Consider the following 20,101-nt stretch of genomic DNA (forward strand, 5'->3'; position numbering starts at 1 on the left):
TTCCTTCCTTTAGCTTTGCCTCGGATAAACCAGGGAACTGTCCACAAAGATATCTGAAACACTCACCTTATTTTGGCAATGCCTTAACAAATTGTTTCATCAGCCCCAACTTAATGTGAAGTGGTGGAAGTAACACCTTTTTGGAATCCACAGGGCTTTTCCTCTCAACATTATTAACCCCTACCTGTAAGGTATCTCTCAAGTGTCAAGCTTTTTTTTATGTATTGTTGCTTTCTGTCTCTACTGTCCCATTCACAGAGAAAGCAAGGGAACTTTGTATAACCACTTTGTTGACCAAGCAGCATTGAAATCACTTTTAAATCAGCACATAGTGTCTATTTGTGGTCTCAATAGCAGAGTTTGCTTAAAATCCGTTCAAGGTTTTGAAATATTCTTTTAAGCGAACCGAGTGTCCAACTCGTATAGAAGCATAATTATTGCCATTGTGTAGAAGTACTGCTTTAAGGCTTCTTTTTGAAGAATCAATAACAAGGCTCCACTCATCAGGAGCATATTCTATTTTGAAACGTGACCTAAGTCCTGGAACATCACTGCAAAACACCAGGTCACCTTCTTGAGAGAAGAAAGATACAAACTCCTTTTCCCTCGATCGATACCAAGGAAAGGATGTACCAGGAGCCAACATATGTTTATCTTTCAATCTAGATCCTAAAACCTCTGCCGATTGTTTAGAGAGGCCTAGGTCTCTAACTAAATCGCTCATTCCAGATTGTGAGACTGGAATAGGATCGCTTGTGCCAGGATCGTAACAATCTCTGTCTTCTTTACTACCAACTTGTTGAGCCAATGGCTCCTGATCATCTATATGATCCAAAGAATCTGGAGGAGACGGTATTGGTATTTCACGTCCATGAGGAACAGGGAAAATGGCTGATTGAATGTTAGGGTAAGAAGTATCCTTTTTGGTTTTCAAATTGAAATCTCGTACGTTGCAAGAACAAAAACAGCAGTAATCACTACGATTTTTGGGCTCCCTCCAAACCATTGGTATTCCAAAACGTAAGGACTACTTTTTACGTTAAAATCTGGTACGTTGCAAGAACAAAAACAGCAGTAATCACTACGATTTTTGGGCTCCCGCCAAACCATTGGTATTCCAAAACGTAAGGACTGCTTTTTACGTTGAAACCATTGCATCTGTTCTTCAACGCACACTGCATAAACTTTGTGTGGGGCCCAAGGCTTATTTTGATCGCCTAACTTTATACCAAAATAGGAGAAATATAAAACTTCCTGGCAGATTAAAACTGTGTGCCCGACCGAGACTCGAACTCGGTCCCGAGTTCGAGTCTCGGTCGGGCACACAGTTTTAACCTGCCAGGAAGTTTCATATCAGCGCACACTCCGCTGCAGAGTGACAATCTCATTCAGGAGAAATATACTTTTTCAACAAAATCGGAAATGTTTCCTTGTTGCTTTTTAACGGTATAGTTAGCAGAAATGTAGCAGAAGAAATCTGGGGAGTTTATACATCCTCTGGTAACCATTGTCAATTATCCATAAAACAACTTCACAACGCAAGAAAACAGTCACTACTTTAAAGCACTAGCAACAATAACACGTGAACAGCACAGAGTGAAGAGGTACTGTGAACTGAAGGACAATAGCAGAAGCTCACTGCTTGGTGATGGTGGGGGAAGGGGCAGCGCGACAGACTGGCACTGACATGGAAATACTGCTGGTTGCTCCGAACTATTCTTTATTTTACGTATATCTAGTATAAAAGCGGCTAAATAACAGTTTATGGAGATCCTAAATACCAAAATTCAAACCCACTAGAGTACTGAAATATCGAAAAAGCTAAAACTAGACAAGCAGTTTGTGAAATAACTCTACGTGATGGAATTTTTTCACTATTTTTCCCCAAATCAGCGTTGAAAACACTATAAAAATAACTTAATAAATTTGAAACCTTTTTATGTCGCTGACCTGTGTAATCTATAATAGTGAAACCAATACTTGTCATATTGACAGTCTTGATGTTAACTCCGACTAATTACAACAACTCTCGTGAAATATACGTTTCGCCTTTATTTTGTGAAATTCATCGGTAGCGAACTGAAATATATACACTATGTGATCAAAAGTATCCGGACGACACCCCAAAAACATACGTTTGTCATATTAGGTGCATTGTGCTGCCACCTACTGTCAGGTACTCCATATCAGCGACCTCAGTAACCGTTAGACATCGTGAGAGAGCAGAATGGGTCGCTCCGCGGAACCCACGGACTTTGAAAGTGGTCAGGTGCAGAGGGAACGTGAATGGATGGACACGTACAGCACAAAAGCGTACAGGCCGATCTCGTGTGTCGACTGACAGAGACCGCCAACAGTTGAAGTGGGTCGTAATGTGAAATAGGCAGACATCTAACCAGACTATCACACAGGAATTCCAAACTGCACCAGGATCCACTGCAAGTACTATGACAGTTAGGCGGGAGGTGAGAAAACTTGGATTTCATGGTCGAGCGTCTGCTCATAAGCCACACTTCACGCCGGTAAATGCCAAACGACGCCTCGCTTGGTGTAAGGAGTGTAAACATTGGACGACTGAAAAGTGGAAAAATGTTGTGTGGACCGACGAATCACGGTACACAATGTGGCGATCCGATGGCAGGGTGTGGGTATGGCGAATGCCGGTGAACGTCATCTGCCAGCGTCTGTAGTACCAACAGTAAAATTCGGAGGCGGTGGTGTTATGGTGTGGTCGTGTTTTTCATGGAGGGGGTTGGAACCCCTTGTGGTTATGCATAGCACTATCACAGCACAGGCCTACATTGATGTTTTAAGCACCTTCTTGGCTTCCCAGTGTTGAAGAGCAATTCGCGTATGGCGACTGCATCTTTCAACACGATAGAGCACCTTTTCATAATACACGGCCTGTGGTGTAGTGGTTACACGACAATGACATCCCTGTAATGGACTGGCCTGCACAGAGTCCTGACCTAAATCCTTGTAAGGTGTCAGGCAAATCCAACACATTCCATGAAAACCCTGCATGATAAGCAAATCCAGTAGTATGTCACATAGCACCGAATAAATCGTGAACCAAAGTAATACGAGTAATGAGTGAGCAAATGGAATACCACAGACTAACACAAGAAAGCCTAAATGCATGTCACACCTTCCCACCGTGAGACAGACGCAGTTCCGAGAGGAGAAACAAGAACAGAAGCCGAGAGCAGAACCATGTTAAGCTGGAAGGCCCTACGGACACCCACGTCACCAGCTAACCGCTAGGACCACCCCCCAGCCCATGTTAAAAGCTAGAGCATTCCAGAAGAACAGTATAGATCTTACGATAACACAAAAAGGTCTACCCCAGCCGCAAGTTTTAGCGTGAGACTTTTTCGCGTCTCTGTTACGTCAGGACCACCCCCCAGCCTATGTTAAAAGATAGAGCCCTCCAGGAGAACAGTATAGATCTTACGATAACACTAAAAGGACCACACCAGCTGCAAGTTTTAGCGTGAGACTTTTTCGCGTCTCTGTTAGGTTGCAAACTTTAAAAATATTGCCCCACCACCAAAAGTAAAACGTTTCTCATTGGATAGACAGAATGTTAGTAGGCGGACCTTAAGGTTAACATTGCGACCCTAATTGGTCAGATGAAAACACAGCCAGATAGTTTTTTTAAACCAACTTCGGAAAACTGTAGTAAGGAGAAGTTAGCAGAGAGTTGCTTCCGAGACGGCGAGGTGAGCGGAGCTGTGCTGCCCGCCGCCCCCTTACGAACACCGACAAGGTAATAAACGCACGTGATGCCGCATAACAGCGCATAAAGCTTCACTCAGAACTGCAGAAGTCTCATCTGTTACACCCCCTTTTTGCGTAATACTAGTGTCGATCGTCAATTAAAGCTCATGGTGTTCACATTTGCACTTGAAGTAAAAATTTGATACGCAATGATTTTTCTGTTATATAGTTTTTGAGAAGCCACATCAGCCACTGTAATTTACGACCAGTTAGATAAGTAATTAAAGATAATTGAGGGTCACTGTAAACCATTTTGATAGTTTTCTCTTTTGTGAAACTTAATTTAGACCTAGATTATAGATGTGATATGGCATAGGTCATCCTTCGATTCATTCTAGAACTTGGAAACTCATTCAGGGAATACTCGTTCACATTTTTGTTGAACACAGTTGGTTTTTACCATCCTGTATTATAACATTTACTTTTATCAATAGTGCAATTTATAAACAATGTTTTGTGAGTAGAATAAAATTTCCAATGGTAAACTTAACTGCTTTTTCGACGTTATTTTACCAGCTAACTAAAAATAGGAAAGCCTTGAACCCCTTCCACTAAATTTAGTTAGTATTAAGATTCTTTTACAGGGAGTGCAGTGGAGCTGATGCTGAAATCATTAAGTATTTGGTTATATCATCGCTAGTCTCACTGAACTCTTCTGAACTCTACATGTTATGTGTGGTCTGGCGTCTCCTTACCAGCAACAGGTCCCAGGTTCAAACTAGTCGATTCCCTAAAAAACACGCTCAGAGCGTCGTTGTGTGAAAGTGCTACGGAGACACAATATAGAAAAACAGACACCAAGCAGAATCTAAGAAAATGGCGACTCTGCCAGGATGGTAAAATACCATGATTGAAGGTCGACCACATGGCTAACTAGGTCAGAAAATTATCCTGTTAAAAAATTTTCGTCATTAAAAAAATTTCTTTTTAAACGCATAAATAGTTGAAAACAGTAGCTGCAGCGATAGATAGTGACACGTTCTAGCAGAGACAATAGCATAATTAAGTTATGAATTTTAAAAATTGTTAGAATTAAGTTTTCTCCTCAATGCAAGCGCACAGGTGGCGGATACATTGTTGACAAGTTGGTTCTGTCCCAACAAGTAAGTGAATGGATAGTCAAATGGTTCAAATGGCTCTGAGCACTATGGGACTTAACATCTGTGGTCATCAGTCCCCTAGAACTTAGAACTACTTAAACCTAACCAACCTAAGTACATCACACACATCCATGCCACAGGCAGGATTCGAACCTGCGACCGTAGCAGTCGTGCGGTTGCGGACTGCGCGCCTAGAATGGATTGTCAGTCTTGGGTGTAATAAGTGTCAAGTCGTGTGAAAAAAAGTTTATGAAACGCGTGAGATCAAATGATCGCATGTTGACTCGAAGTAGGGCGCGTGAATTGCTTTTAAAACATAAAATAAGGGATTCGGAAAGATTAGCAATGGCAAATCGAGACCTTGACCGAATTGAGGTAGAGACACAGCATGAAAATTGACAGAGAATAGAGGACAGTACAACAGACGATGCAGTATCGCGAGAAATAGGACATATAACACATCATAACGAGGATGATGTACGTCAAGGCATAGAAAACGTAAGTCAGCATACGACAGAGAAGCAGAAAAGTAGACAGACAGTCGATGAGGATTCTAACGTGCGTCTTGAAGACGTAGAACCCATAGTACAAGTAATCAGAGCTCCGTCACCACAGAGTACAAGGAATGCGAGCAGTAACGTGTCACAGCACAGTTAAATGCAATCGGTTGCGAACCAACACTTGGGCGAAAACACAGAGCGTAGCACGTCGGAAGAAAACGCAATAGGACCCACCAATCTGGTAGAATTATTACAACAAATTACGGAAACCATGAAAAGGTAAAATAAAGACATAGCGAACCAAATTCAAATTCAGAATGCAGAAACCACGAGACAAATGCGTGAGATTAAAGAACAAAACAAAAAAATTCAGTTACACCTAAGTCATATTGAAGACGAGGCAAAAGAATCTCGAGAAGTGATAGGAAACTTAATAACAGGTCACAATCAATTGAGAACAGACATTGACAAGGTACAAGCGGACGTACAAACACTGCGTAATGACATTCAGGACGAGATCAAAACATTACGTAACAACACCCAGGGAGAAGTCAAGAAACTAGAGAAACAGATAAACGAAATTACTAGACAAGCAGCAGGCACAGCGCGTGAAGTTGTTGAAAACAGTGTGTTACACAAACGTATCACAAAAGCAGCGCTGAAAAGATATGATAACCGCATAGTCAAAATACAAGTAGAAGCGCAAACGAAGCGACAATTTCAGAAATTGCGAACAGAGTTGTTGCAAACCATTGAATAGCGTAGTGAACAGGATCTAACAAGCACAGAGTCTGCAACCACATCCGTATCTGTAACAGCACCGGAAAAACAAGCAATTAACGAAGATATTACGCATTTGGGATTCCAATCACAGGCGGAAAGTAACATACGTGAAATCAGACAGCCTGCACATCAACAAACACGTTTCGAAATTCTTGATGAACAAACGTCATCACAAACACATGCGGAACCAAAAATGTATGTTTCAAGACAGTTTGGATCGTGCAATGAAGCAGCAAGGTTAGCCAGACAAGATACCCAACCAATACCCGACAATGGAAAGCCAGGTCGCGAAGAGTACAGTGCAATGCATTCAGCTACACGTTCACAACCGATGGAAGAAAATTATTGCGTACCACTCCAACAATACTACGCAAGGGTAGGCGAAAGTTACAGTGGACAATATCCAATGGATCTACCACAATCGGAAAGAACGACGGGAGAAATGATCAGAAACAAAAGTGGCGAAGAATTGCGAATTTCATATGGAACTATGACGAAGTACGACAACGATCATTTCCTCACAGTCAGAAAATTTCGACACTTTCGAGAAGGAAACTCATTAGATCCACGAACTTTTATTGATCAATTCCGAGTAGGATTACCAGAACACTGGACGCTAGCACACAAATTAGACTTTATATGTGCACACATGTCAGGAACAGTCGCAGGAACCATGCAGAATGTTGCAGCGACATGCCGATCGTACGAAGATTTCAGAGAGACGTTTCTCTCACAATATTGGTCCAGCGAAACACAGAACAGAGTGAAGTACGAATTATTACAGAACCCATATTTTGAAAATTCAGGAGAGAAGAATCCCGTGAAATTTTTCGAATTAATGGCAAAGAATATTCAATGCTTAGATGTATCATACAGTGACGGTGAGTTGATTACATCATGCGCGATGAAGTTACCATTGAAATACCAGCAATCATTAGTAGGTCGCGGAGTCAATGACGTCGAAGCGTTTAAAGGTATTCTAAGGGAACTAGAGTTCATATTTTCGGAAGATGACGCAAGAAAAAGACGAAGCGCACGTGAAAACGAAAGCAAAAAGCAGTGGAATCCACAAGACACAGTACGAAGAAACAATAATTACGAACCATGTGATAACTTCGCACCAAGAAACGACAATAGATTTCATCAAAGAACCGGTAATGGATTTAGAAGAGAATATGGCAATAACTGTAATTCACCCAGGAACGGCAACAACTATTACAGAGGGAATAACGACAACCGGACTGGGTACTGGAGAACCAATAGACCGACAAATTATCAACAAAGAAACCACTATCAACAAGCTCAACAAGAAAAGAGAATACAGATAGAAGAGGTGGAGGTAAGACCACCAAACCCCGATAAACGTTCGAATTGACAGCTAAGCGCCCGTGCCAAAGAGAATGACGCACAGACCCAGGACAATTGCAGCACCTTGGACAGAGAAGTAAAAATCTTATCACGAGAAGAGAAGAAGGAAGAAACAAAACCGCAGGGACCAGATGAAAACGAAGACAGGAAAACAACAATATCGTGTTGGGACGAAACTAATTGGGAGAATACTGACGAGGAAGATGAATTACCAGAGGCATCCACAACGAATGTAGGAGGAAAGGACGAAGTAATGAGTATTGCAGAGCTATTTGAGATGGGAACGAGGGAAAGCTAATTCAATGAGGATAATGCGCAGTCGACAGAAGTTGAAAATAAGTTACGAATGGGCACACACCCAACGTATATAATGAAGGAAGTTATGAAGCGATAATTAGAGCATTTAGATGCGATTATGTGGAAGTAGCGACGAAGAAGGAGAAGAAAGGCGAGGATGAGGAAAAAGTAGAGGATGTTGAAGAAAGCGTAAATGAAGGAAGAAATAGAGAAGAGGAAATAAAAGAGAGAGAAGTAGCAGTCGAAGCTTATCCTACAGAAAGTTCGAATTCACAAGGGAAATTCCTAAAAAGACTCATGTGTGATTCAGTGGAGGATTCGTTGATGCAAGAAGAAGAAGAACAGAACCAATCCTTTCAAATTCAACCAGTTGTGAAGGCCTTGGTAAAGCATATCCCAGTCAATATTGTAAATGATAGCGGAAGTGAACTGACTGCGATCTCAGAAAATTTATTCATGCAGTGTAATGCCAATGAGGAATTGCCAGTTCTGAAAACATGTAAGATTAAAGTAAGAGATCCTATTAGAAACAATGCTGCGGAAGTTACGAGACAAACAGGGTTAACTCTTTCGTGTCAAGGTCAAAAGATCGAAGCCAACTTCGTGATTATACCTAAACTAACTGTAGATTTGATTATAGGTGCAGATTTTTTAAATGTGAGACGATCGATAATAGATATGGGGAAAGGTAGCGTAACATTCGGGAATGTCACACTTCTCTTTGAGCAAAAGCTAAAATTAGAAGAAATACCAGTTATAAACAAGCAATTAAGAATGACGCGAGATAAAGAGGATGAAGAATTAGAATGGTATGCACAAAAGGGGAATCGCCTCAACTCATGTTAGAAGTCCATAAAGAAATCGACGAAAAATTGCAAGAAGTTCAAGGTATTTCGGAACACAGTAAAAGATAATTAGAGGGTATTTTACGAGATAAAGCAGAGGTATTTTTACCTAAGACTGGCAGTATTAAACACTTTCAGTACAAGTTTGAAGTAAAACAGCACAAACCATTTAGAGTGCCACCCTGTATAATCCCATTAAGCTACAGGAATAAAGTATGCCAGGAGATATCTAAAATGTTAGATGACGATATTATTGAACTAGCTACCTCCACATATAACAGCCCGCTCCGTATTGTACAGAAACGAGATGGGAGCATCAGGTTAGTGCTTGATTCCAGACAGATCAACACAATCATAATCACTGAGTCAGATCGCCCAGAAAAATTAGAGAAATTGATACAAAACTTCCACGGTGCTAAGATATTTTCATCAATTGATTTATGGAGTAGTTTCTGTCAAATAGAATTGGCCCCAGAATGTAGAAAATTTACAGCATTTACCGTATTCGGTAGATGTTACCAGTTTAAACGATTGCCATTTGGTTTAAACATATCATCCTCAGCGTTTATTAGGGGATTTAATACTATACTCAGTCCTGAAATTTTACAAAAAATTACTTGTTATGTTGATGATGTGATTAAAGCAGCCGGCCGCGGTGGTCTAGCGGTTCTGGCGCTGCAGTCCGGAACCGCGGGACTGCTACGGTCGCAGGTTCGAATCCTGCTTCGGGCATGGGTGTGTGTGATGTCCTTAGGTTAGTTAGGTTTAAGTAGTTCTAAGTTCTAGGGGACTTATGACCTAAGATGTTGAGTCCCATAGTGCTCAGAGCCATTTGAACCATTTTGATTAAAGCAGAACCCTCTTGGGAACATCACAACGACACATTAAATCAGTTTTTACAGATCATGAAAGAGCATGGGGTCACAGTAAATATAACAAAATCCAAATTTGGAAGGCGAGAGGTCAAATTTCTAGGACACATAATTTCCGAGAAAGGGGTAATTCCCGACCCAGAAAAACTAACGGCAATCAAAGAATTCTGTACTCCATATAATAAGAAAACTCTCAGAGGATTTCTGGGTCTCACCGGATTATATAAAAAATTTATTTGGATCGACTCTCTCGCAACACCACGCCTATGTGCATTGACTGGAAAAAACACGCCATGGGTATGGGATCAACAAACCAATGAAGAATTTTTAAAAGTGAAAAACGCACTAACAACAGCACCGATTTTAGCACATCCTGATCTAACACAAAATTTTTGTATGGCCACTGACAGCGCGAAAACAGGTTTAGGAGTTGTTTTATTCCAAGAATACGAACAGGCGGGGCTAAGATCATATAGAACAATTGCATTTGCCAGTCGGGTACTCACAAAAAGCGAGAAAAACTATTCAGTCACGGAGCTGGAAGCATTGGCCATTGTATGGGGCTTCCAACGTTTTCGATACTTCCTATTCAGAAGAAAAACAAAAATATACACTGACCACAAAGCATTAGAATTTTTGTTATCCGCCAAACTAACTCATGGGAGGTTAGCCAGACGGATGTTAATACTACAAGAATTTCACTTCTCTATTACACACATACCACGACCAGCGAATGTATTAGCAGATGCTTTATCACGATGTACACAGGGTGCATCCAATAACATAGGTTTGGAAGCAGCAGAAGACCAGTTTACAATGTACTATATGAAACAAGTACCTTTCGAAAACTACATTACGACAGCATTGAAAAACATAGGCAAAGAACAGGACAAGGATCCCGAAATACTAGGAATCAAACGCAAGTGGAGAAGTAAGGATTTTCCAGACATTCGACAGCACTATCTCGTAAAAAACAATGTTTTATTTTTTAGACTATATGTTGCAACGAATGAATTTTTAATTTATATCCAAGATGAACTAATTAATAAGTACATATGGTATGCACATTTAAGTAATGGCCACTTTAGACCAAAGAAATGCTTTTTAAAAAATAAAAGAAACAAACCATTTTCCTAATATGGAAAGACAAATTAGAACAGTATTAGTCAAATGCAAAAAATGTATGAGGGCTAAACACGCCACTTTCCCAACCAAGCCACCTATGTTTCCAATAATCCCTAAAAGATTAAAACAAATAGCTGCAACAGATTTGATGGGCCCCTCCCACGCACAAAAAATGTATATATTTTCATATTTGTCGTTTTGGAACTTACTTCTAAATATGTTACCTTGACACCATTAAAACAGGCAACAGGTCTTACTATAAGTAAAGCATTTATACAAGATTTTCTCAGACAAGTAGGTTGAGTGGAACGAATAATTTCGGATAATGGCCCACAATACAAATCAGTGCAATGGCAGAACACGTTAAAACAACACAAAATAAAACCCATCTACATATCTAAGTACAAACCTAGCGTAAATCGAGCAGAACGATCTATGAAGGACATAGGCACTTTATGCCGATTATATGCAGGCAAAAGACACAACACTTGGGATATATACCTTAAAGATTTTCAAGAAGTAATAAATGAAATGCCACATAGCACTACACCACTACCTCCAGTTACTGTACTTAAAAATATTGAACCCGCAAACATAACCAGAGAAAATGTTAGATTTCCTATTGTACCACATAGACAGCACAAACAAGTCATAGCAACAGCACTCTCCAACATCAGAAAGGCAGCCATTAAGAGAAAAGAAAGAGGAGATAGAACAGCAAGTAAAAGAACATTCTCAGTAGGCCAGAAAGTATTTGTAAAAACACACCATCTCACCAGCAAACAGAAACACAAAATACATAAGTTTTACGCTGAATACAAAGGACCTATCATAATTAGCCGAATTGCTCATGATAATGCTGTGGAACTAATGAACCCAAAAACAGGCAGAACCTTAGGACTTCACCATGTGAGCCATATCAAAAAGTTTGAAGATTAATTTTATTACTGGTAAATAATCAGCACAATATTGCAAGATTATGTTGCAGATAAGATCGTCAGGAGAAAGAAGAATAAAGAGAGAGGAAGGTGGGAAAAAGAAAGTAGTTTCAATATAAACAAAAATAATACCAATAGTACCATAGATTAAGGTGAAGGGATAAAGTGTAGATAGTCTAACAGCATGAAATACTAAAATGCTATACACCACGACACTACACAAAAATAGAAAACGAATTTGAGGATTCTTGTAGACGTTAAGACTCAAAATATCTTAGAATTGTAACATGGAAAGGGCGCCGAAATTTGTAAAACCTTTAAGAAGGCGTAAAACAATGTAGGTACTAGACATATGTTACATGATTATAAGTAAAACTTTTTGTAAGAACCATTGTAAAAACTCCAGCAAGGACGAGATGCAACGACCCACAAGTTGCAATGCGAGAAGTATCAAGAAAGGAAAGGACGTAATTAGCAAGACATGATTCCTACAAGGCAGAAGTGTCAAGAGAAGGGAAAGGACAGCGAGACCAACAGAAGGCCCTTGTAGCCGAAGTGGGCAGTAAATAAATCTGCTGCCAAGCTGAACCACAGGGTGGCGGAACCCTGCTGGGACAGGACATGGAACCACAAAGTGGCGGAACCCTGCAGAGACACGACAGGACACCGAACGCCAGAAGGGTCTCCGAACACCCCGAATCAAAGGAGCGAGCAAAAAACGGCCCGACGAGAAGACCGCTTGGGCAAGCCACCACTGGCAAAAAAATATGTGTAAAAGTCACACTACTGCTATTAAACAGCACGCTGATGCACGAAACTGAAGAAAACATCCACAAAGTAAAAATGACACACCCAAACAATTTATCAAACTGTTACTAAGAGGAGAACTTCAAAGCGACTAGTTATCAATAAATATTTCCATATCCTACCCAGAGAAGAACCAAGAAGCAAGTAAGAAGCAGAGAAAAAGCAGGAAGAACAGAAGTTGAAGATTCACAAGATTGAGACCAAGAAAGAAGATGGGTGAAGAATAGACGACATACCTTCCCAAATCCCTATCCTATTGTAAACTAGTCGTCTGCGCAGTATTACAACGAAAAACGACCGCTTTCAGCCACACATAACGATGACTTTCACGCATACAAAGCCAATAAACCACGACATTCTGCACTCACAGCTCCATTCCATTATGGGACCGCCACAACAGCAACACACACTTGCAAAGCCAACAAGGAACGACGAACGAAGCTGTACATCAAATACTTGCCCACATCCATCTCGCTCAAGTCCATCACCTTCATGCAAAAAAAAAAAAAAATTCGCCAACCTCATGCTTAAACATTCATAGGACTGTGTGAATGTGTGAAATCAAATTATGTGATGTAGGAATTGTGCAAAAGAAACGTGTGAAAAACTAAATATGTTAAGCACACCAGACAGCTAATAAACTACAAAATAACAGTAATTGACTGTGGACTTAAGTAAAAAATAGACTATCGATGAAAATAAGTCATTAGTTCTGAAATGGACAGTATATAAATAACAAAAGTAAGGCATAATAACACTTAAACTAAATGCCACTTATTTTCTCCTCATAAAAATAAAAGAGTAACTATATTTTACTTATTTTCTCCTTATAAAAACAAAGAATAGAAAATTATCTTGTTGGATGTTTTCCCATTTTTTAACATTTGTACCATTTGTTAGGATAATATCTCAATACTTGTGTATGTATATTTCTTTGTCAAAGCAATTCTTGGAAATAATTCTTATTTGTTAGTGTAACAATGTTGAAATGAGTGTCTAGAAACAAAAACATTTTACTTGTACATGATATTTAGAAAATGTGTTAGGAATAGATTTTACTTAATTACTAAATTTATAAAAACAGTATTTCTAAGAAAATCGATGTGAAAGACTCCTCACTTTCGACAACAAACTTCTTAAAAAACAAATTTCACAATTAAATAAAGAAAGAAAATAATAAAAAAATAATAATTATAATTGAATAAAAATATTCTTCCCTTGTCAATATAAACATATTTTTGATAATAATGAGGAAGAATATAAAAATACAAATTAGTAATACAAACTAGCATAGAACAGAATAACGTGGCTGAACTGTAGGCAACAAAATTTAGATAACGGAATAATTTCTGACTGACTTAGACATTGATTCAATCATTGCCTAATTTCAGTGCAAAAATTAAGTTCGTAATGTGGTGATATGTAAGGTGTCAGGCAAATTCAACACCTTCAAATGGCTCTGAGCACTATGCGACTTAACTTCTGCGGTCATGAGTCACCTAGAACTCAGAACTAATTAAACCTAACTAACCTAAGGACATCACACACATCCATGCCCGAGGCAGGATTCGAACCTGCGACCGTAGCGGCCGCGCGGTTCCAGACTGTAGCGCCTTTAACCACTTGGCCACCATGGCCGGCCCAACACCTTTCATGAAAACCCTGACATGATAAGCAAATCCAGTAGTATGTCACATAGTTCCGAATAAATCGTGACATTAAATTAACCAAAGTAATACGAGTAACGAGTGAGCAAATGGAATACCACAGACTAACACAAGAAGGCCTAAATGCATGTCATACCTTCTCACTGTGAGACAGACGCAGTTCCGAGGGGAGAAACGAGAACAGAAGCCGAGAGCAGAACCGTGTTAAGCTGGAAGGCCCTACGGACACCCACGTCGCCAGCTAAACGCTAGGACCACCCCCCAGCCCATGTTAAAAGATAGAGCCCTCCAGAAGAACAGTATAGATCTTACGATAACACAAAAAGGTCTACCCCAGCCGCAAGTTTTAGCGTGAGACTTTTTCGTGTCTCTGTTACGTTGCAAACTTTAAAAACATTGCCCCACCACCAAAAGTATAACGTTTCTCATTGGATGGACAGAATTTTTGTAGGCAGAGCTTAAGGTTAACATTGAGACCCTGATTGGTCAGATAAAGACACAGCCAGATAGTTTTTTTAAACCAACTTCGGAAAATTGTAGTAAGGAGAAGTTTGGAGATAGTTGCTTCCGAGACGGCGAGGTGAGCGGAGCTGTGCTGCCCGCCGCCCCCTTACGAACACCGACAAGGTAATGAAAACATGCGATGCCGCATAACAGCGCATAAAGCTTCACTCAGAACTGCAGAAGTCTCATCTGTTACACCCCCTTTTTGCGTAATACTAGTGTCGATCGTCAATTAAAGCTCATGGTGTTCACATTTGCCACTTGAAGTAAAAATCTGAAACGCGATGATTTTTCTGTTATATAGTTATTGAGAAGCCACATCAGCCATTGTAATTTACGACAAGTTAGATAAGTAATTAAAGATAATTGAGGGTCACTGTAGACCATTTTGATAGTTTTCTCTTTTGTGAAACTTAATTTAGACCTAGATTATAGATGTGATATGGCATAGGTCATCCTTCGATCCATTCTCGAACTTGGAAACCCATTCAGGGAATATTCGTTCACATTTTTGTTGAACACAGTTGGTTTTTACCATCCTGTATTAAAACATTTCCTTTTATCAATAGTGCAATTTATAAACAATGTTTTGCCTGAGTAGAATAAAATTTCCAGTGGTGAACTTAACTGCTTTTTCGACGTTATTTTACCAGCTAACTAAAAATAGGAAAGCCTTGAACCCCTTCCACTAAATTTAGTTAGTATTAAGATTCTTTTACAGGGAGTGCAGTGGAGCTGACGCTGTAGTCATTAAGTATTTGGTTATATCATCGCTAGTCCCACTGAACTTTTCTGAACTCTACATGTCATGTGTGGTCTGGCGTCTCCTTACCAGCAACAGGTCCCAGGTTCTAACTAGTCAATTCCCTAAAAACATGCTCAGAGCGTCGTTGCGCGAAAGTGCTGGAGAGACACGATATAGAACAACAGACACCACGCAGAATGTTAGATCCTATAAAACATCTTTGGGATGTTTTGGAACGCCGACTTCGTGCCATGCCTCACCGTTCGACATCGATACCTCTCCTCAGTGCAGCACTCCTTGAATAATGAGCTGCCATTCCCCAAAAAACTTTCCAGCACGTGAGTGAACGTATGCCTGTGCGAGTGGAACCTGTCATCAAGGCTAAGGGTGGTTCAACTCCATAATGAATTCCAGCATTACCGATGGAGGGCGCCACGAACTTGTAAGTCATTTTCAGCCAGATTTCTGAATACTTTTGATCACATAGTGTACATACTAGCTGAGTAGCTGGCGTTACCCGTGTTTGTATGTGTGCCACGTTTCTATCAGTTCATCCCCTCCTTCGCAATCTCTCGATTCATCCCCTCCCTCTATCTGTCCATACCCCCCTCTCTGTCCATCTCGACCCCCTAACTTTGTGTATCTCATACTCTCTCCTCTCCGTGACCATCTCCTTCTCGCCCGTCTCTCTGTCAATCTCTTGCTTCCCCTAATGTGTGTCCATGTCTTTCTCCCGCCTCGCTGCCTCTCCATCTCCTTCTCTCTCCCGCTCCCCTTTTCTGTCCATAACGAGCACCTCAACAGGATGTTGGTGCTTCTTACCCCTTCAGTGCTTTTTTCACATGCCACATACATTCAATGCGTTTCCCAAACTTTTGTACACATATTACACCTGTATCTCTGGCGAATATTCCCCTGCATTTTTGCGTTCAAGGAGGTCAATGTTTATGACATCGTATTTACTGAAGTATGTGTCGCACAACTACTTAATTTTGCAAGTAAATTCAGTGATATATACAAAAACTGTCTGCACAATGTGTCTCGAATAGAATTAGTACTGAAGAAGAAATAAATTAAAAGGTCATCCCCGATGCGGCAGTTTTACAGCGAAAATGTAGTAAGCGATAAACTTTCTTCTTCCATCTTTGTAGCGGGTGTCTGGGAGAAAAGTTTCGTAAAGGTTTTAAATGATGTGTGGAGCTTTTGCAAGAGAATAACTGGTCTCATTCTCAGATACAGGATGAATACAGTCCAGGTATTTGCGCGTCATGGACTACGCTTCTTTTTCACCCCTCATTTCTCTGAGAGGTAGGTGGTTCTTACCCTCTGAGTGGTTCTTTCCAGAGAGTAATTGTTATGTAATAAACTAAACTCATTCTGAACAGGCCTTGGAAGACCCAACGGTAAGGACCGGCCGTCGTGTCATCGTCGGCCTACAGGCGTCACTGGATGCGGATATGGAGGGGCAGGAGTTCAGCACACCGCCCTCCCGGCCCTATGTCAGGTTACGAGACCGGAGCCGCTACTTCTCAATCAAGTAGCTCCTCATGTAACGACAACTGTACATATAAAAATTTTTTTCTTTATGAATTTAGATAAATTAATGTAAGCAATGTTTTGAACTTCTTTTTCGGTTCGTATCGTGATGTTAAAGAAACTGTGAGTAATTTTTGAAATGAATATTATTATTTATGTTGGATTTCAAATAATGTGGTAATCAAAGTGTATTTAATGTTAAAACTATTGTAAGATGTGAAAATTGTAATTCATACACTTGGTCCATACGTAGGTAATGCATTAGGATATGTGTAGTAGAAAACCTGTGGTGAATACCCTACCTGTAGGGGAGCGGGAAAAGGTGGAGGCAGGCGAGCGCGGGAAGACGCACACTGGCGCGGTTCGGCACAACGGGCTCAGTATATCAGTCGGAGTTGTGAATCGGTCAGAGGAACACGTACTGTACCGAGGCGGCTACCCAGGAAAAGTGGATTCCATTGAGCCTCGGATGCACCGATTCCGACGACTACTTGGCATGGCTATATTCTGAGGCACAAAGTTGGAAAGATTACGACGCTAAGAAGATGGAAAGTGCCTAAGTAATGAGAGCCTTAGCCGTGCTTGTATGTGTGCCGTGCTGCTCGCTATCTCGCTGCCCGCCAACCGCCGCACCGACTTGCACAGGTCAAACATTTATTTCATCTTTAGAAGTGTATCTGTGTGGACCAGTGTCGAAACTGTTTCTAACTGTTCAATAATAACGTGACTTTTACCAGAATTGACCTAGCCATTACTGATCCTGATCACTCACCTAGACAGGATCCTTACCTCGTATTGTGCAACCCGAGTATCCTGAACTGAAAGTTTAAAAATTAGTGTTAATAAGAATTATCAGTAGATCAATCTATGCTATAAAGAAGTTTAAAAGTTCTGTGTGTTATTGCAAATGTTGGTAAAGAACAAAAGTATGACTAAATTGGAAGAGAGTTTTTTTGAATTGAGTTAGCGATGCTCTTTAATTAATCTGAGACAGAAATAATGACAGTTAAATTATTCAGAAGTAAGACAAAAGAGTAGTTATCCATAGATTGATAATTTTGAGTGTTAATTTGCCTTTTAGTACTTAACAGTTTCAGTATAACGACCATAACAGTTTCAGGCCCCCCCCCCCCCTTCTCTTGTCCATTCTTTCAAACCTTGAAATGTGCTGATCAGATTTGACCAGTAAAGTTAAGTTCTATACTGAACCTAAGGGTATTAGTGTTGTTTTCCAATTTTAATAGCGACATTGTATGTGTGCTTTCAAAACTGCTCATTCTAGGACAATCTATGCCCGATTTCAGTCTGATCAATATACAAAATGCAGTTCGTAGTAATCATTGCTGTGTGGTGTTGTGTGAATTTATCTCGTCCAAATTAGTACAAAAAGAGAAAGCTTTAGTTCAGTGGATTTTTCTGGTTCCAAACTTTGCCATATAATGCATCATTACTACGTGTTACTATGCTTGTACATGCACCCACTTGTACAAGGAAAAAACTCACTCATTGCCTAAGTAGGCTGGCGACCGAATTATTAATTATAGGTAGCATCTACTGTGTGTACTTCTTATCCATGCAAAAGAGTAATTATACTTTACATTTGCTTGATGCGTCACTGTAGTTATTGACTGAGTACAAGTCCGATCTTGCTTCTATTAGGTACACGCGGTCAACTTATGTACTAAAATCCTTGTTTATAAGGTGAAGCCCGTGAACTTATTACAGTACAGGCTTTATACAGCTAACGTACGTCCGATTTGGGGCGGGAGCGTTACACTCAGTTTGCCTCACAAGGCCTGAGTGCGTTCCACTTGCCAACAGCGCTCGGTAGACCAGATGGTTACCCATCCAAATGCTAGCCCAGCCCGACAGAGCTTAATTTCGGTGATCTGACGGGAACCGGTGTTCGCCTACCACTGCGGCAAGGCCGTTGGCTGTTGTGTACTAAATTTGGTCGATAGTGATGCTGTGATTTAGGAACAGAAGTGAAACATACATACGTACATTAGTTTCTATAATGTGTTTGTACTTTATGTGACGGTGGTAACTGTTGCCGAAAGAACAGTTACCGTAGATGACCATGCAGCTTTGCTAGAAATTAAATGATAATTAAATGGACACCCTAGCTGCAAACAGGCGTTGATGTACTTCATTGGGGACATGTTGAAAATGTGTGCCCCGACTGGGACTCGAACCCGGGATCTCCTGCTTACATGGCAGACGCTCTATCCATCTGAGCCACCGAGGGCACAGAGGATAGTGCGTCTGCCATGTAAGCAGGAGATCCCGGGTTCGAGTCCTGGTCGGGGCACACATTTTCAACATGTCCCCAATAAAGTGTTTGTACTCATTTCTTTTACACATTAGGCATTGTATATTGAGGTTAGAAACAACTCTGGCAGTTTCTGTTTTCTGTGACGTAATAGTAGTTTAAAATTCTGCTCACATAGTTTATAAATGCTGCTCTATACATGTTCTTCTTCTACTGGTTTTAAAGCTGCTGTTCTACTCAATGTCATTTCAATTTCATTAGCACACAACTGATATACGAACATTCATTTACTTTATCTTACACCTTGAGTGTTGTCAACTGTTGAATGTTACTAACAGTTATCGAATGAGTGTTTGTTATATGTGCGGTGTCCGTGTGTGTGTGTGTGTGTGTGTGAAAATTGGCATCTGTTTTAGTATGATTAGGTGCATAAATACAGTTATGGTATGGTTTGTTGCACAACTGCAACAAAACACGTAATCATACTAGGACAAATATCAGTTTTCAAACACACACGCACACACACACACACACACACACACACACACACACACATCGGCGAACGCTTCTACGCACACACTTACTGACCATAGATACCACGAACAGGCACAGTCTGAAACAACTTTCAACAGTTGTTAAAAACATCCACAGCGTAACATGAAGTAAACGAGTGTTCATTTCTCAGTGCTGTGCTAGTGAAATGGAGTGTCATTAAGCAGAAGAGCAACTAGAAAATCAGAACAAGATCACTTATCGAGCAGAACCTACAATTTTTGTAAGTAGGATTGAAACTATTATTACATCATAGAAAATGATAAAATGTCGGAACTGTTTCTAACCTCAATATATAACGCCTAAAATGTAAAACAAAATAGTATAAGCACAAATACTTACATATTTCGGGCCGCTGATGTGCCTTTAAAAAATAGTCGAAGTCCATATGACACGAAAGAAAACTCTCT

General features: G+C 40.3%; 1 pseudogene; it reads right to left on the reverse strand.

Moving 5' to 3' along the window:
• Nucleotides 1-18,679: 18,679 nt before the first annotated feature.
• On the reverse strand, nucleotides 18,680-18,802 carry LOC126208177 (5S ribosomal RNA; annotated as a pseudogene).
• Between the last annotated feature and the right edge of the window lie 1,299 nt (nucleotides 18,803-20,101).

Source organism: Schistocerca nitens, chromosome 1, assembly GCF_023898315.1.
Source record: "Schistocerca nitens isolate TAMUIC-IGC-003100 chromosome 1, iqSchNite1.1, whole genome shotgun sequence".
NCBI classification, from domain to species: Eukaryota; Metazoa; Arthropoda; class Insecta; order Orthoptera; family Acrididae; genus Schistocerca; species Schistocerca nitens.